Genomic DNA, 19,383 nt, shown 5'->3' with positions numbered 1-19,383 from the left:
TGGGTTCAAGCGATTCTCCTGCTTCAGCCTCCCGAGTAGCTGGGACTACAGGCACAAGCCACCACGCCCAGCTAATTTTTGTATTTTTAATAGATATGGGGTTTCACTACGTTGGCCAGGATGATTTCAATGTCTTGACCTCGTGATCCGCCTGCCTCTGCTTATCAAAGTACTGGGATTACAGGCGTAAGCCACCACACCCGGCCCACATTATGTTTTTTAATGATTTACTTGATTGCGTATTTTTGAGGATAAGACAAGTATCACTAAATATGCTTTCCATCTAATAAATAATAGAAAAGAAACATGTTTTTAAAATATAAGGTATTGTATATGAAATCTATAAATCTTATAGTGTGTGTAAATATATAATACAGTGTTTGACACTTAATGCGTCCTTAGTAAACGTTAGCTCTGGTCCCTTTATCCTAATTAAAAATATTTCATAAAAAACATAATTTCTCTCACTTCCCATTTTAACTCCATTTTCCCTTAATTAAAATAATTCATTTTCCTTTATGGGTTATAGTTTGTCTACTTTCTTTTATTTTGAAATCCCATATATGCTTTCCAAAGCAAAGCCATCAAATTAAAATAACTCATTTGCAAACTGGGTAATTAACTTGGTTCTTGTTTTCAAAATGATTTCTGATGTTTATGTCAATTTGCTAGTCTTATTCAAATTGAATAAAACTTTTCTTTACAAAATGGCTATATCGAGAATTAGATTAAAGCTTAAGTTACTAGAAATAGTGGAGGTAGCAAAACAAATATTAAATAATGTAGTAAAATAAAAAATACATAATTGTATGACTGAAGAGTATTGTGCTGTTCTTTATACCTTCCACTTACATTTGGACAACAAATCATTTTATTCAAGGACACTCAGTGGGAATATCTGACCTAACACTAAAGATTTTTACATTGGGCAAAAAAACATGGTATTGATGGGAAACCTTGTTTTTCTATGCACTTGTCCAATTGATCAAGCTAATAAGCAGCGGGAATAACTATCAATTGAAAAAAATATGTACTTCTTGATTACAACATGGTTCTTCTGTTATATTTATGTCAAGGCATCACCATCGTCATTCATGTTCTTCTTTTCTGGGATTCAGCATTTCCATTTTAAGATCTTATTCAGCCACTAATACTTCATTATGAAGCAGCCTATTGGCTAAAGTTGGTATTTATACAAGCAATAAGCTTAGCAGCGTATTTTCTACGTGATGATCAAATTTAGTTTCTCTGAATGATATCTTTTGATGGCTTTATTCTGCCTATTTTGCTGTAGAGTCGTTCTATTATGCATGATTACATTGGCAGGCAAATGCAAATATATTTTCAAGTCTTTATAAATGCACTTATTAATGAGGATTGCTGCCACTCTTCTGCTCACACACCTAGGAATTATATTATAGTCGTGTACCTTAACTTGCTCTCTTATTGGTCACCTCTCAATATGCCACAATTTTTACTTGCAAAGAAATCAATTGAAATATCAAGAAGCCATTACCTGATATAAAAAGCAGTGGCCCATTCTCAAAGGACAATGCTTCAATAGTATCTAATCGATTGCTTGAAGTAAACTTGAGCATATTCCCAGAAAGTGATTGAAGAGATGAAGCTAAAAAAAAAAAAAGTAAAAAGTAAACAATGGGATACACTGAAGGCATCTTCATCCGTTGTTCAAGACTTAAGTCTCCCCTGCCTCAGTCACAGAATGGAGTAGGGGTGACCTGAGAAACATCTCATATGTTATTTTCTGTAAGGTTGGAGGTTAGTAAGATGGAATCTGTGAAACAAAGGAGAACAAGAAACATTTCACTTAAACAAATGAAGTGATATGTAACTGTGCTGGTTTAGTAAACAACTTCTAATCATCTATTTGTATTTTCAGGAGGTTGAAATCAGGCATCATAGATTATTCATGTAATAGATATTTTCTAGCAACTACTATACACTAGGAATTGTATGAAACACTAGAGAGAGATTTATGAATAAACATCCACCACCATCACCACAATAATAATGTAATGTCATATGTTTAACTCATAATTGTCAAGTACTTTGCCATATCCTCTTCTTGCCTCTCAAAACCATGCAAAACCAAAGAAGGAGACACTAAGCTTAACTGCATTTTGCCAATGAGAGAACTGAGTTCTGTGTGATCCTATCTGTGCCTCAGTGTGCTCATCTGTGAAGAAGGAATAATTACAGTGTCAAACTAACTCAAATGGCCATTATAATGATTACATAAACAAATATAAGAGAAGTTTTGGAACAGTGTCCAGCATATAGTTAGGCAACAAGTTAAGGTTTAAGTGTTATGATGATATCGTATAAAGTGAACAGGTGTTAGAATCTTATTCAAAATATGAACATAATTTATTTACTATTATTTACTATATCCTTATAACAAAAAGCCATGCAGATGTAGAAGTGGAGATTTGTTTATGCATTCTAAATTTGTAAATAAATCTTATATGTAAATTTTATTAAATATATGTAAAGTATAAATGTGTATCTATGTTGACTTTATAAAATTAACATGAACCCTTTACTAATTAAAAATGAAAACTTGTAACAGAATAAACCAAAGTTGGCAACAACTTCCTTTATTTCTTGAATCTGGAATTAAATAAAGTTGCTTTTAAAGACTATTCTAAATACAAGAAGTATTATAACACGTTTTTCAAGTCAACTATTCATCTACTTGCTTGAGTTTATTTTTATAACATAATATGTAAAATGGTATTTTTACAATATCAGGTATATTGCAAAATGAAATTACATGCATTTCCAAGGTAGAAGTTTTCCTTCTGAAATTAATTTTGAAAATAAATACATGCTCTTTGTTACAACTCATTTCCCCTCAAGTAATGCAAAGATAAAGAAAGAACTATTATTTCCTGCCTGCAAGATTAATATCTCAGCAACTACAAATATTCCAAGAATAACTGTAATAAACCAAAATGAAAAAGCATAGCTGATAGCATCTTCAGTTCACCTCTGAAGTATATGCCAAGCCAAGATGAGTTCATAACCAAGGTATTGTCTCTGCCAAACATGTTGGAGAACCTAAAAGACCAAATGAACCTGAATTTAACAAATGTATATAAACTGTTCGACTAGATATAGAGATCAATTTTCTCAATCCATACCATTCTTCAAGGCACCGTTTCAGACTCTGTAGGGAATTCAAAGAGATGGACAACTAGCTTCCATTTCCATGAGCCCTGCAATCTGTTTGGGAAATTAGGATTCGAGGGTTTAACAACAAAACTAGCAATAAGAAGTAGGTACAGAGTCGGCCGGGCACAGCTGTACATGCCTGTAATCCCAGCACTTTGGGAGGCCAAGGCAGGTGGATCACTCAAGGTCAGGAGTTCAAGACCAGCCTGGCCAACACGGCAAAACCCCGTCTCCACTAAAAAAAAAAAAAAAATTAACCAGGCATGGTGGTGCATGCCTGTAGTCCCAGCTACTCAGGAGGCTGAGGCAGGAGAATTTTTTGAACCCAGGAAGTGGAGGTTGCAGTGAGCTGAGATCGTGCCACTGTACTCCAGACTGGGCAACAGAGAAAGACTCCATCAAAAGAAGAAAGAAGAAGGAGAAGGAGGGGGAGGGGGAAGGGGAGGGAGGAGGGGGAGGGAGGAGGGGGAGGGGGAGGGGGAGGGGGAGGGGGGGAGGAGGAGAAGGAGGAGAAGGAGAAGGAGAAGGAGAAGCAGAAGCAGAAGCAGAAGCAGAAGCAGAAGCAGAAGCAGAAGAAGGTGGTACTGGGTTGCTTTCCAGGGAAAGGAGATGGCTCTGAGAATGTGAACAAACAAGGCTAGCCTGGTAATCTATCCAATACTAAATGAATTCCATGACACTAGATGTAACTTCTTGTCAAGACATTGTCATAGATATTGCACGTCATATGATTTGTATGTGTGCTGTTACACTATCCAACACTCCTTCAAGAATTAGGACACTATTTTTCTATAAAATATGATCTATGACTGGAGCAATTGTGTTGAAAGCCAGTGAATGACAGCTTACTTACAAAATTTCTCTTTTACAGCATCACTTCAACTCCCACTTTAGTAGATTAGCTTTAGGTACATAGGCTCAATTCTCTGAACCTGAACAGATGGAGCACAATATATTTTTCACATGAAATTTTCTACTGGAGCTGGTAGTACATAATCTAGGTAGACAGATTAGAACACTTTTATTTGGCAATGCTCTCTAAATTTGTAATAATATGGCATGTTGTGTTTATGAATTTAGAATTCATGATACACTTCTGCCTATATTAATTCATTTGACCCACACATTAACTGCATGGGGTGGGTATTATCACATTATCCCGTTTCCAGATGAAAAGAAGATTATTCTAGGAAGTCGCCAGATTTGCTTATGCTCACAAATCAAGACACGAAGCCAATTGTTAGGATTCTAGTCATGATTACTGGGCAGGAAACTAAAGGACTACATTTATTGACATATTAAGAATGTAACTTCTTAACAAAAAAATACAACAAAAAATACCCTGAGTATGTTTTGATAAACACAAATTATAATGGCACGAATATTAAATATTGAGATACAACTCTTTCACAACTCCCCAAGTTTTTCCTCAAGCTAATCTTGTGCTGACTTCTAACCAAGAAATTCTCTAATTCAAGATGTTAGAAATTCCTAACTGAAGATGTTTTACTTAATAAACCCCTTAGTCAAAAAACATTGTACTAGTCACATGTTGCAAATATCCTTCCCTCATTATAAATTGTAACCATCTATGTACAGACCTTGATTATAACCAATATTTAAAAGCCTTATTCACAGTGCTCTTTGGTCTCTATGATGCCTTTAACATGCCCTTATGATTTGTCATCAGCAAAGTTATATTAGCTCCCTAGATTTCATTGAATACACCATGTTACCTCAAAGCTTTGAGCCTTTGTACAAGCTACCTCATCTCCTCCATATTCTTCCCTCTATTGTTATTGATGAGCTCCTTATCCTTAAAACTTTGGTTCAGGCATGAACAACATGTGACTAGCACAGTGTTTTCTGACTAAGGGGTTTATTTATTTCTCAGACTAAACCCTCACCATTGTGACCTGGGTTGTTGCTGCCCTTGAATGTTCCTATGCAACCTCTACTTCTTTATTCTTCATGAGCTTCATTCATTTATTTACACATCCTCTTATTCAATATTTACTTAAAAGTTTTCTCCACGCCAGGAACTGTCCTAAACACAGAAAATACAATACAACAGAACAAATAAGATTATTATCCCCAGAAAACTTACATTCTAAGTGGAAAAAGACATTGAATAAAGAAGAAAATAATTAATGAGTAATATTATTAAAATTATAATCGTAATTAAAAGGGAAGTGAACAGGGCAATGGCGTGGAATATATGATGTAATACAAGTGGATGAAAAATTACACAAATGATGTTATCTGGAGAGGCTAGTCAAGTTATAAATTGAGTACTACTCAAGAATAAATTGGAACTAAGAGATGTGAAGGATGAGGTCCAGTCATACATTTGAAAAGCTGGTCTAAGAGCTGACAACTGAGAGTAGCACAAAAGCTTTCAGGTAAAAATGGATTGGAATGGCTGAGAATTGAAAAGCATTCTGATAGCTGCAGCTCAATGACCAAGTGGGAACGTGGTATTAGATAAGTCTGGGGCACTTGTAGAAGCTGGAATGTGCAAGACCTGCTGGAATTTTAATTGTATTCTAAAATAAGTGGGAAGACATTGAATAGTTTTAAAGAGGGGAATGACATGATTTTATTTAAAAAATGTTATTTCAAGAGTTTCCAGTTCAATTTTCTACACAAATATATGATTGTCAATTGACAACTTTTCTTTTCCTGTTTTCCTTCTTCCCAGATTTCTTCATCCTCCAGAATCAATCTGAATATGTTCGCTTCCACATCAAAGGTAAAATTATTAGCCTTGGAATGTCTCTTCGCTACCGATTTAGAAAACAACTTCTCGCTTTCCTATGTTGGATATGACACATATTTTTATTTTCAGTCTATATTTCCTGAATCCCCAGCTATACTGTGGTAGCCTTTATAGTTAACAGCTACTTATTCTCTCCCCATCCTCACCATACTTCATGCAGGAAAAGGATGTTTCTTCACTCCAGTGACTTTCGGATTCTTTTGGCCAATGGGACATAAACAGACATTATACAAGGTCTAAGCAGAAGTTTTAGATGCACTTTCATGGTTTGACTCTCTTCCATTCTAAGAAACTTTTCTTGTATTATTTATTTGCTAGTTTCCTCTTTTCCTTTATTTCTGTTTTTTTTTTTCCTCCTTCTGCAATCCTGTTAGTGGGATCATTGATTTTCTGCACTGATTCTCTACCTTAACTCATATTTTTCAACCAACTGCCTTAGTTCCTTTCACTTTCTGAGAATTTACTCAATTTTACATTACGATTGTTTTGTTGACTTAAAATCTTGGTACGAACAGCTAGGCAAAATGCATTGTCACTTACTGAAAGTCCTAAGGCTGGTAAAGGAACAGTTTTGCAAGGGAGTTCTATTTCAGACATATTAAATTTGACCACTCTTAGAGATGAAAGAATTTGGACTTAGATTCAATGTCTTAGAAAGAGATATAAATTTGGCTCTTATGAGCTTCTACATGGGATTAAAGTCAATGGAATGGATGAGATCACTAAATGAAAAAAATATATGGTTAGAAAGAAGTCCTACAACCAAGCTATTAGGAGCTCCAAGAATTGGAACTTGGGTAGAAGATTATGAGATAGCAAGAAACTGAGAAGGAGTTATGATTAAGATAGGAGTGAATGTTGCAGAAACCAAGAGATTATTGATTGCTATCATAAATGTATGTTAAATGTGCTTTTTTACCACAGAGAAGAGAACAATCAATTTTTCCTAAGTGGTTTGGGGAAATTTTCACAAAATTTTTGACACGCCTTAAAGGATTAGTATTATTTCTCTAGAGAGATAAATAGGGGTGGAAGGGAAAACATTTCAGATAAGAAAAATAGCATAAGCAAACTTCCGAGAGTGTGAAAGGCAAGATATGCATGTGGAAGAGTCCATGGAGACTAGGGCATGATGGAGAAATAAGAGAAATATTAGGTGACATAGAGAGTAAGGCTGGAAATTAGGTTGGAAGAGAAAGGTGGTGTCTAATTAAGAAGCATCTTGTATGTCCTACTAATATACATAACAGTATGAGAGCAGTATCCTGTGATAGCAATAGTTGGTGTTTATAGAGTCTTTGCAATGTTTCTGGCATCATGACAAGCAGTATCATGTATTATCTGACTGAATTATTTAAAAATTTCTGAGAGGTAAATATGCCTGTGTTTCATTTTATGAACAAAAACGTACAACAAGACGAAGAGAGTGACTTAACCTACTTTCATTGTATTAGCCAGTAAAAGCTTACTGCTGTAATAAATAAACCTAGTGCTTCAATGACTTAATTTAAGGAAATTTATTTCTTACTTACATAAAGCCTAATAGCATATGCATTAAAAAGCATTCCATACAGTGATTTGGGGATCCAGGCTTCCTCCATGTTGTGGTCCTAACCCCCGATGAGTTCTCTGAGCCCTGTAAATTTATCCGGAAAACAGGAAAAAGAATGTGGAGAAGATTATCACCCACCATTACATGCTTAGCCACTTGAAGCATTTTCTGCATTGTATCAATTCTTATTTTCTGCTTCCTTTCATTTTCCATGAACTATCAAATGTTTGGTAAATGGTTGAACATGTACTTAGGAGGGAGTCATAAGTGAGAAATTTTTTGTTATATGCATCACAGGTTTTTAGAAATATATAAGAGCAATTCTTAGTCACTGTAAAGCCACTCTATCTCTTAAGGAGAGCAATATCACCAGTGCTGTGTAACTCAAGCCCTCGGTCCCCTTGATGTTTAGTCCACCACGGGCATCTCCTCTGAGCATGTGGGGATGGTTAGAAATTTCTATGGGCAGAAGCTCTCACCTGCTTCCTCCATTTGTCTCCACAATTTCTACCTTGAACATTTCTAGGAGATCTTCCATTTGCACAATTGGATGGTGATGACTTGGTGATGAAGGGAGCAATGTGGGTTATGAGCCACTGATATCCCTCCTGTAGTGGGGTCACATAGTGGCCTTAGAAAGATCATGTCCACTCAGAACCTCGGAATGTGTCCTTATTTGTAAATAGGGTATTTGCAGTTAATGATCTCCATATGAAACCATTCTGGGTTTAGGATGGGCTTTCAACTCAATTACTGGTATCTCTATAAGAAGAGAAGAGGACAAGGAAAGATTGAAAAAGAAGGCCATTGAAGACAGAGGAAGTGAGAGTTATGTCTCCACAAGCTAAGTGAAACTGGAAGAAGGAAAGAAGGATTCTCTCCTGGGGTCTTCAGAATGAGAATGGTCTTGCCAACACCTTGGTTTCAAGCTTGTGGCCTCCAGATTGCCAGAGAATGAATTTCTGCTGTTCTAAGCTACTCAGTTTTTAGTGAAGTGGTTCAGCATCCTTGGTAAACTACACACTCTGATCTATACCTAGTTTTCACTTTGAACAGACTAGAAACTGCTGAGTTATTTTTCAATTTGCTTTCTCTCAGCATTTCCTAAAATTAATCAGGCACCATTTTCTATAAATTTTACTATGAAATCTTTTGGGTTTATTACTGTCTGTATTCACTGTCTGTCCTCCTCCAGCTTATGTCTCAGAGTTTAGGGATTCATTATCACTAGCCTAGAATTGCAATATTTTCCCTGTCTTTAGTCTCTCTTTCAATCCCCATTGCAAGCATGTTTTTTTTTTTTTCCCTTGAAATCATATATGATCAGACTGTCCTTTCCCCAGGAGCCGGGAAATGATTGAGCCTATTATATATCAAAGCTAAGCTAGTAAAATAATGCTTTGTAGCCTAGAACTCTAGGCTTCTTTCAGCATAACAAAATACAAAGGTTATCTGCCAATTCCCTAAAATTAGATTTCAAAGTATACATAGACAGTCTTCCTCTTTTCTTCTTTCAGGACTTCCAAAGCGACAGGAAAAGATCAGAATGGTGGACGATGTGTGTATTCAGGGTTTCTTTAGGGCTGCTGTGACAAATTATTACAAATTTGGTGGCTTAAAACAAAATAAATTTATTCTGTCACAGTTTTGATGAGAGATTCTGGGCATGGATCAGATAGATCTGCCTCCAAGGGCTGCCTCCACTCACTCCTTCTGGAGTATTGGGCAGTGCACTTGAACTCTGGGGCCCCCAGTCCACTCATCTGGGAAACAGGAATAGTATATTCTTAATTCATATGTTGGTTAAGGGAATTAAAGGAAACAATTCAGACAGACAACGTAGCTTAATGGGTTGCAAACATTCTGAACACTAGTTATTGGTAATATTTAGCAAAGCAAGATTTCCATGAGTATCAGCAATCATATTAACAGACATAAAATCTGTTCTCATTTTCGTACCACATCAGGCATCAGTATGGGCAGAGGATGCATGGCATTCAAAATGAAATCATAGGACCTGGAATCAGGCAGAGCTAATTTGAGTCTCAACTCCACTAGAGCTGCCTTGGACTCTTTTCTTAACTTTTTGTAAGTATTAACATCCTCATATCTAAAATTGGATTACTAACGGCACCTACCTCATAGGATAGCTTTGAATATCAAGAAAGAGAAGGTAAGTAAAGTACTTCGCATAGACCTTGCACGTAATAAACAATTGCAAAATGATAGCTACAATATTATTAAAATAATACTGTCATTTACTCTGATTCTACTAAGCACCAGACCCTATAACAAGTTATTCTGCAGATTATTTCCTTGAAGTCTGGGGATAATTTGATGAGTTAAATACTGCCACTGTTTTCACTTCACAGTTGAGAAAGCACAACTCTAGTGACTGCTACAAAGTTCCAGGGTTAGTAAGTAGAGGATGGAGCTAGAGCTCAAACCCACAAAGTCTAGCACTAGAACAGCCTCCTAAACATCTAATACCATAAAAAGCATTTAATACACTTTAATAGGATACGTTGTCTGCCCCTGAGCACTCATTAATGAACTCTTTTGGACACCCAAGGCCCCATGCTAAGCCAGGGGTCAGTAATCCAGAGTGAGGGCTTCTCAGTTAAGACCATAGAACTCATGTCTGGCATGCCAGGGCTTTGCAGAGCTTGAGAATGGGGCAGAAAACTGCTTTGAACTACAAAATCTACAAACTAGATGTTGGGGAGAACAACATGAGGACTCAGTGTCCCCAAAACAAAGAAGCTTTATAGATCCAGCAAGTACCAATAAAGCCACCAGACCATTTGCAATAATTCATATTAACTTTCCCAAACACATGAGCTGATCTCTCCCCTCAAGAAAATTCTTTTTGAATTTATATACTATTGAATTTGAATACTTTATTGTTTTATAAAAATTAAAAGAATACGCAGTGCATTTCTAAATAAAATACCAAAACTTCCAGAGGAGTTTTGGCATATTATAATATTTCAATTATAGATTTAAAATTTTATTATTTATCTGAAAATTAAAGAAAATGTGAGATAAAATAAATGTTTATAGTTTGAAATTTTCTTAATAAATGACAATCAAATTGTGTTTATGGATATTAAGTGATGGGACATCAGCTTATTATCACATATAGCAAAATAGAAATCATACAGTTCCCTCCTTGCTGCTTTCCTAAATCCCTATATTCCCATTTCTAATTGTCCATTTACAATAGGAAAGCCAGATCCTATTTATTCACAAACTAGCATTTTATTTCATCCAATTTCAAACTTTTAATCACTACTCCTCCACAGAAGAAGCTCTGAGAATATTCCGTCCGTTAGTTCCCTGTTTCTAAAGGCAGGGACAAGACACCCAATACTATTTGGAACCAGCTGAGTCACCTCCAAGTACCTTCAGGCAGTTGATTCCAGAGGCTTTTATTCATGAAAACCACTGAGGCCACCATGCAACTGTAGCCCGGGAGGTTGCCATGGCAACATGTGAACATGACCCCACAAATGCAGATGCAAGTGTGGTCACATCCAGCACAGTCGACAAAAAGACACCACACAACACCCAGCTGCACACAGGGTATAAAATCATCAATATGTGAGCTTGGAAAATACATCGAAGTAAAGTAATATTATATATACACCCGCTTGAGCATTGGTTCCGGTAGCCCGGGATTACGTTTGAATCCCCCTTTTTTCCCTTGCCCTCAATAGCCAATCTTTATTATCAACTTCCATATGGAAAACGTGTCCTCTTATCTCCATCTCTCCATTTCCATCACCTTGGACTAGATCATCGCAATCTTTCACTCAGATGACTGCAACAGTCTCTGGTCAATTAGCTTCTCTCCCGCAACATTCCGTGCTCCTCACACAACTCCAAGGATGAACTTCACCTAGGTGTTACTTTCTAAACACCACACTCCAGTAAAGGAGCCAGGTTTGGAAGGGGGAAACAAGATGTACCTGGAATAATTATGACAAACAAACAAATAAGGAAGTACCCCAAAACTGATGGGAATACGTTGAAAGAACAAATGATCCAGGTTAAATGAGCTGCCACTGGCCAAGTAAAGACAATTTGTGCCGCAAAATGAATAATGCAGGGATAGATTTTACACCATAGATAAAACCAGAATCTATGAGTTCGTACTGAGAATAAATGAGTAAATACATAAGCAAGTAAATAATTTTTAAGTAAGAAATAAGTAAATAAGAATGATAAGTAATGTAAAAAGAATGGAAGAGTTATAAATTTTAACCATCATAATCATAATTGGTTTAGGTAAGTATTACCAGTAGTGCTAAATACCACTAAGTAAAGTTTAATAAAAAACTGCATGTTTACAGATTCTCAAAGTATCCCCCAAGAAAGGGAAAAATGATAAACTTTCTAGTGTAGAAACCTAGCAGATTTTTCCACCTTAAACAATTAGTCAAAGTTAATACCACTAATTAATGGGACAGAGTGAACAGCTTATTTTCTAATGTAATGAAGTAAGAGAGTCATAATTTCTGTAGTATTCCTGTAAAAAGGACATCGCTTCTGTGGTATTCCTGCCAAAAATGCATTACCTGAATGTAATCATGATGGAGCATCGAACAACTTCAAATTAAAGGGCTGTGAGTCTGTACCTCAGTTGACCTATACTCTTCAAAACGCCAATGTCAGGAAAGACAAAGGCTGAGACCTCTTCCAGACCAAGAAGACAAAGAAGTCATGGCAACTGGATGCAGTGTGTGATCCTGGAATGAATCCTGGATCCAGACAATGGAGGTAATTGTTTGTAAAGAACTTACAGAGACAATTGGAAAATATAATGGTTTTTTTGTTTTGTTTTGTTTTGTTTTGTTGTTTTGTTTTTTAGGCAGCGTCTCACTCTGTCACCCAGGCTGGAGTGTAGTGGTGCGATCTCAGCTCACTGCAACCCCTGCCTCCCGGGTTCAAGCAATTCTCCTGCCTCAACCTCCTGAGTAGCTGGGAGTATGGGCGCCCACCACTATGCCTGGCTAATTTTTGTATTTTTAGTAGGGACAGGGTTTCACTATGTTAGCCAAGCTGATCTCGAATGCCTGACCTCAGGTGATCCACCCGCCTCAGCTTCCCAAAGTGCTGGGATTACAGGTGTGAGCCACCACACCCAGCCTAAACATTCTTTATATATTAGATAGTACATTAATTTTATAATTAATAAATTTGGTGATTGCATTGGAGTTACATAAGAGGATGTCCTTTTACCTTGGAGATACTGAAACACTTTTGGGTAAAGGGCCATGATGTCTATAACCCCCATTTGAATGGCACAGTAGGAATAACAATAACAATAACAATAATTCTTTTCTATATAAAGAGAGGATACATGATAAGTCACAAATTTAGAGTGTAAAGAAATTCATTGTACTATTTTTGCAAATTTTCTATTCGTTTCTTTCAAAATAATTGAACATTTCAAAACCAATTCTTAAATATATTTTTTTTCTGATTGTCTTAAATCTCTTCAATAGTTTCCCATTTCTGTTATAGTAAAATTAAATTCCTAAAATGTCCCAACCATCACTGCAGCCTCACACAGATCAGATCTAATGATCTCATGGGTTTCTTTCATTTCCAAGAAAATGCCATGAGCTTTCACTATCTGCTGATACTTTCTTTTCCCTATTTGCATATTTGGCTATCTATCTATCTATCTATCTATCTGTCTCATCTTTTCTTTTCTTTATTTTATAAAGCACCCGGATTAATAAAGGTCAGCTCCTTAGAGCAGTCTTCTCTGCCTAATCCACTCCTGTTCCCAGTTTTCTTTATCAATCCTTCATCTATTTCCATCATAGCACTTTCAAAACTGATGTTATTCAATTTCATCACCTGTTTCCTTATTTGTCAGTAACAGTCATTTGAGTTTACCTGATGCTTCAAAAGTCAGGAAATACAAATACCTTGTCCACCGCCCTATTTCCACCCTAGTGCCTTAGCACAGTAGGGTCACCTGAAAGAATGGATACGCTTAGATGCCTATTTGCCAACCATTCGTGCAATGACGGGCTAGGCAAATACATATGATCTCCCTCCAGTTCCTTCCTACCTCCGCCTCTTTAATAGCTCAGTAGTTGCAAGGGGACTCCTCTCTCCCTCCATTTCTCCCTGGCCCTTTACCCCAATGGTCCCCATGGGATCATTCAGGGAGTTTCCTGCTCTGTACTAAAGGTTAGCTTGATACATACAGGTCTAATGCAGCCAACCCTTAGTGTTCTCTATGTAACAAAGTGATTTTCCAGCCTCTGTCATTTGAAACTAGTGCATCCTGAGTAGGTCCATTCCATTCTTGAGGGCCTTTCAGGATTAGAAAGTCTTTTATCTTAGTTCTCTTTCATTTGTCATTGCACTAACCACAGTTCTTGACCCACTCAGAAAAATCTTAATCCCTTTTCTATATGACAATGTTCCCGATATTTGAGGTTTCTTATTTTTTATTCCTAGCTTTTCTCCGTTGGTTTTTTTCTCCTTTGGTCTTATGAAAACATCTCTCTCCCTTTTTGAGAAAATAAATGCATGTTTCTTTGGTATTGGAATATTTTCTCAGTGTCTTAGTTGGGGAGGGGAGCATTTTCTTCATGTCTCTGCTGTGAATTAAAGCAAAAATGAATGAAAAGAATATGATACCTGGTTTTACTCTTTTAAGTCACTGAAACGTGCTCTTTCTAAAAGCACTGAGATTATATTCCCTTTCTGAGCTTTTTTGAAGGTTTTCTTCAGATACATTCTCTCTCAAATTAAGCTTTCTTTTATTGCAATTTAGTGTACATGAAGTAAATGGCCACGTCTATGTGAAGAACACTAGTATTTGAGGACTTACGTTATGTCACTGCTTACTTTATGTTACTGTGTCATTTCTTTTCCATGTTGTGCTTATCATATGGGTATAATTATCCTCATTTTTTGCATTAGGAAATGAAGGAGTTAAATAATTTGTCCAAAAGCAGACAACTCCCAAATGAGTAAGATTGAATTTCTACCTTCATTTCATATCAAGTTGTTCAATGAAACAAAAAGAAGAACTTAAAGAATAAAACACTGTAAATAAATTAGCCAGATGCTGGTACTAAGATTGCAAAACAGAATAGATATGCAACAAACCACTAAAGAAGATTACTAAATGCAATTAAGAAAAAAAAAGATCTAAAGCAGTGTTTGATCACAAGTGAAATATTAGTATATACCTTTCTAGTGGTTAGCACAGAAGTGATGTTGGCAATAGGATTTGAGGAACAGAGGTGATATAATAATATAACATTAAAGTGAAAGAGTGAGTAATCCTTTTAGCAAGTCAGATCCTTATTATCATAATGCCTAATATTGATCATCAGCCTTTAAAAAATTCTAGAATAATTGGAGAGCGTTCAAGAAATACAAACAGAAATAATGAAATTGGCAAAAAATAGTATAATAAGGCACCCAAATTACTTGCTAAAAATGAATATACAAATTAATGAATGAAATTGGCTCTTTATACTAGAACAAAAAAAATATACGAAATGGTGACCTGATTACAATCTTGAAGGATTGAATGGGGTTGTTCTCTGCATCTGTAGAGATTTTAAAAGCGATATTTAAAAGGGGATCTTTTCATGAGATTTTAAGAATAACTCCTCTGTCATCAAAATGACACAATAGTGAAATAGAGTGTCTTATAAGTGGTGGACAGATGTTCATAAATAATTAAGAACAGAATAGAAAATGATTTGTTAGAAATGATTTTGGCTTTTGGGGTCAGAATGCATGGATCTAGACTATTACTTCCATTGTAACCCTTTCCCCTCACTCAAGGACATCCCGGTTTAATCCACTCATTTTCATAAAAATAAAAATCTCTCTCCCATTAAATATCTCAACAGAAGTCCCACTGAATACATTCCTAAATTTAACAATTATTGGCCACAGAAAGAGCAAATTAATATCAACAACAGTGACAAGTAGCTTCTGTATTTGTCCACATTCTCTGAGAAACAGTGGTCAAGACTGAATCTAATGTGGAAGAAAATCTTAAGGAAAACACCTACCACTGAAAATGGGAAGAGGCTGGGAGTGCCATCAAATCTCCATGCATTTCTATCTCAAGTGAAGGAGAGAAGGGAGAAAGGAAGCTTGGGTAGAAACATCTTAGACTGCAGAGCAGTTTTAAAGGGAATTCAGCAAGACTGTTGAGGAGTCCTTGACCCAAAGTCACCTGTCAGAAAGAATCTACTCATCACCTGATCTCCCAGGAACTGTCTGTCTCGGTGTCTTTGCCAAAGTCATTAGCACTCACATGGCAATCAATTTCTGAATCACCAGCTCATACCCTAAATCAGTTTCACTTTCTTCAAAAGTCTGAAAGGCACTTTCTCATGTCCACCAAAGTCACAGTTTCTTATGTCCTAATTTTGTGCCACTCACTTCGTCCAATACTCTGAGACATGTTGAATTTTTACAAAACTGTCCAATATCCCATCTCTTTGACTCAAAAGCTTTTGCTCTTAACCTCTACTACTTGCCTCCTACAATACTATTCCACCTCCCACTATAGCACACCACCCTGATCACCCTTTAAAAATATCCAGAAGTCATAATTTAGGCTATGATTTCAAGCTATTTGTGTGTGCTTTTCGTTGTGTTAGAAAGAGAAGGAATAGATCAATCTAACCCTTCAAATGTTTAAAAAGTGTACATGAGCAAGAGCTTCATGTCTAAAACACCAAAAGCAATGACAACAAAAGCCAAAATTGACAAATGGGATCTAATTAAACTAAAGAGCTTCTGCACAGCAAAAGAAACTACCATCAGAGTGAACAGGCAACCTACAGAATGGGAGAAAATTTTTACAATCTACTTATCTGACAAAGGGCTAATATCCAGAATCTACAAAGAATTCAAACAAATTTACAAGAAAAAAAACAAACAAGCCCATCAAAAATTGGGCGAAGGATATGAACAGACACTTCTCAAAAGAAGACATTTATGCAACCAACAGACACATGAAAAAATGCTCATCATCCCTGGCCATCAGAGAAATGCAAATCAAAACAACAATGAGATACCATCTCACACCAGTTAGAATGACAATCCTTAAAATGTCAGGAAACAACAGGTGCTGGAGAGGATGTGGAGAAACAGGAACACCTTTACACTGTTGGTGGCACTGTAAACTAGTTCAACCATTGTGGAAGACAGTGTGGCGATTCCTCAAGGATCTAGAACTAGAAATACCATTTGACCCAGCCATCCCATTACTGGGTATATACCCAAAGGATTATAAATCATGCTGCTGTAAAGATACATGCACACTTTTGTTTACTGCAGCACTATTCACAATAGCAAAGTCTTGGAACCAACCCAAATGTCCATCAGTGATAGACTGGATTAAGAAAATGTGACACATATACACCATGGAATACTATGCACCCATAAAAAAGATAAGTTCATGTCCTTTGTAGGGACATGGATGAAGCTGGAAACCATCATTCTCAGCAAACTATCACAAGGACAAAAAACCAAACACTGCATGTTCTCACTCATAGGTGGGAGTTGAACAATAAGAACACTTGGACACAGGGTGGGGAACACCACATACCGGAGCCTGTTGTGGGGTGGGGGGAGGGAGGAGGGATAGCCTTAGGGGATATACCTAATGTAAATGACAAGTTAATAGGTGCAGCACACCAACATGGCACATGTATACATATATAACAAACCTGCACGTTATGCACATGTACCCTAGGACTTAAAGTTTATAAAAATAAATAAATAATAAAAATAAAAAGTGTACTGTGATGAACAGCACAAATTCCCTTAATAGGTTTGTACACAATTTGTGACCCAGCATTTTCATGATCACTTACTTACCAGTAGCTCTATGTTCATGAAGACCTCTCAGTATGTATTATACTCATATTGCTTATATATTTCTGTTGTAGATTTATCTTATTTCTGAAAGTCTTGAACACAACCAGCGTTTACCTCCTGTAGATACATGCCTCCTACATCTTGAAATGCATTTTCCTTTTATCCTTTTCCAATGCTACTTCAATTTCTCATCTTGTATTTTGGGACTGTTGCTTTTATCACTTGCTTTTCAACTTGATCTAATTGAGAAGTTTTACGAATATGCTTTGTGTTCCATCTGAGCTTTTAAGCAACAAACACTAGGTCTAAGCACCAAATTTGCAAACAAAAATTCCACCAATTATTTGCTTTTTCTGAATATGCCTTTGATTCTCTTCTGGAACATGATTTCATCAACTATCTAATAACAGCAATTGGGTGTTTTCTTTTTTTCAATTTTAAAAATTATTTTTATTAAGGTATACCTCACATGCAATGAATCAAGCTATTTAAAGTATAGTCTGTCATTCTGGCACACAAATGAAGTCACGTAAACACCAGCACAATCAAGGTGTAGAATAGCTTCATCACCTCCCCAAATTCTCTCGTGGATCTCTGTTGTTAGCTCCTTCCCCCACCATCAGCTCCTAATAACCATTTATCTTTCTCCGTCTCTGTAGTTTTGGCTTTTCAATGATAGTATATCAATGGAAGCATATGATATGTAACCTTAATGTCTGGCCTCTTTCACTTAATATAATGAGATTCATATATGTGAACATCTGGAGATAGGAGAAAATTATATCTGTTGCAGAAAGATTAATTTGGTAAATTTATTTCATTGAACACATTATCCCTATGATTTATTGAGTTCCTATCCGTGTGTCACACCATGGACTTGCTGCTTTCCCTATATCATCCCATTCCATCCTTATTACAATCCAGCAACGACAGTATTAAGACATCCATTTACAGATAATAAAATTGAGGGTCAGAAGATTTAAGTAACTTATCTGGTATCACAGTTAGTAAATAAGTGATGTGCAACTCTTAGTTGGAAATGTCCACATTCAAAGTCTATGCATTTTCAATTGCACTATTGCTTCAGCCTTAACTTTGCCTTAGAATATAAAGTAACTTTTTTAATGCTACTATATATAAACTTTCATCTGTAAAGCCAAACAGTGTATCTTCCATCTGTAATAATGACATAGAAATGGCTGTTCTTCTACTGTATCTATTGTAAAACCTGGCTGGTTATAAAAAATATTTTTATTCTGTTCTATACTATCTTGTTTCACTATACTAGATGGTCCAAATGTTTATGTTTCAGTTCTAAAATACTCTTGCTATTATTAATAGATCTACTTTTTGGGCAAGTTGGCACAAAATCTTTTACTTATTTGTTTTGAATCTATTTTAATTATATAAGCATAAGAATGAAACATATTAGGATATGCATGCATATACCAAAATGATCTAATGTTTCAGCATTTCAATAAAATATGTTGATTTGGATTGTGAAGTATTATGTTTAAATCACATAAAGAAAACTCATAGATACTTATGAAATCCAGAAGTTGTTTTATAGACAGTTTACATAAAATTAACATTGAATCATAAAATTGAACATGATTTTTGTAAAGAACAAAAATTCAGAAAAATTTATTTTAAATCCAGAAAAAAAAAGGCAGAAAACCTTTGCACTTTTACATGAATGCACCTTAGGAATTCACATAGAAGCTCCTTCATTTTTTCCACCCCACCTCATAATCTCTCATATAGAAATAACTTTAAACAAATTATGTCTGTAGTCTCCACTGATATTATAGCATTGACTTTGGGAAGTAGACATCATGAATTTAAATCCCAGCTTTGCCTTTATTTTGTGCTTTTGTTTTTTAGTCATATGCTTTATCTTTTTTTAATCTTATTTTCTGCCTAAACTTATTTTCTCTTTCCTTATCTTTATTACTTAAAATAATAATAAACT

At 35.9% G+C, this 19,383-nt stretch overlaps 1 long non-coding RNA gene across 1 annotated transcript in view; it reads right to left on the bottom strand.

Annotated features, from left to right (window-relative positions):
• Positions 1–1,515: 1,515 nt before the first annotated feature.
• The window catches only part of LOC141408229 (uncharacterized), a 284,024-nt gene continuing 266,156 nt past the window's right edge, over positions 1,516–19,383 (bottom strand). Inside the window, exon 3 of the long non-coding RNA XR_012421526.1 lies at positions 1,516–1,627. This is a non-coding gene — a long non-coding RNA (uncharacterized lncRNA). The remainder of the gene's footprint in view (positions 1,628–19,383) is intronic.

This window comes from Macaca fascicularis, chromosome 12, assembly GCF_037993035.2.
Source record: "Macaca fascicularis isolate 582-1 chromosome 12, T2T-MFA8v1.1".
Classification (NCBI taxonomy): domain Eukaryota; kingdom Metazoa; phylum Chordata; class Mammalia; order Primates; family Cercopithecidae; genus Macaca; species Macaca fascicularis.
The sequence above is the reverse complement of the archived record's forward strand: the minus strand, read 5'-3'. Positions and strand labels throughout refer to the sequence as shown.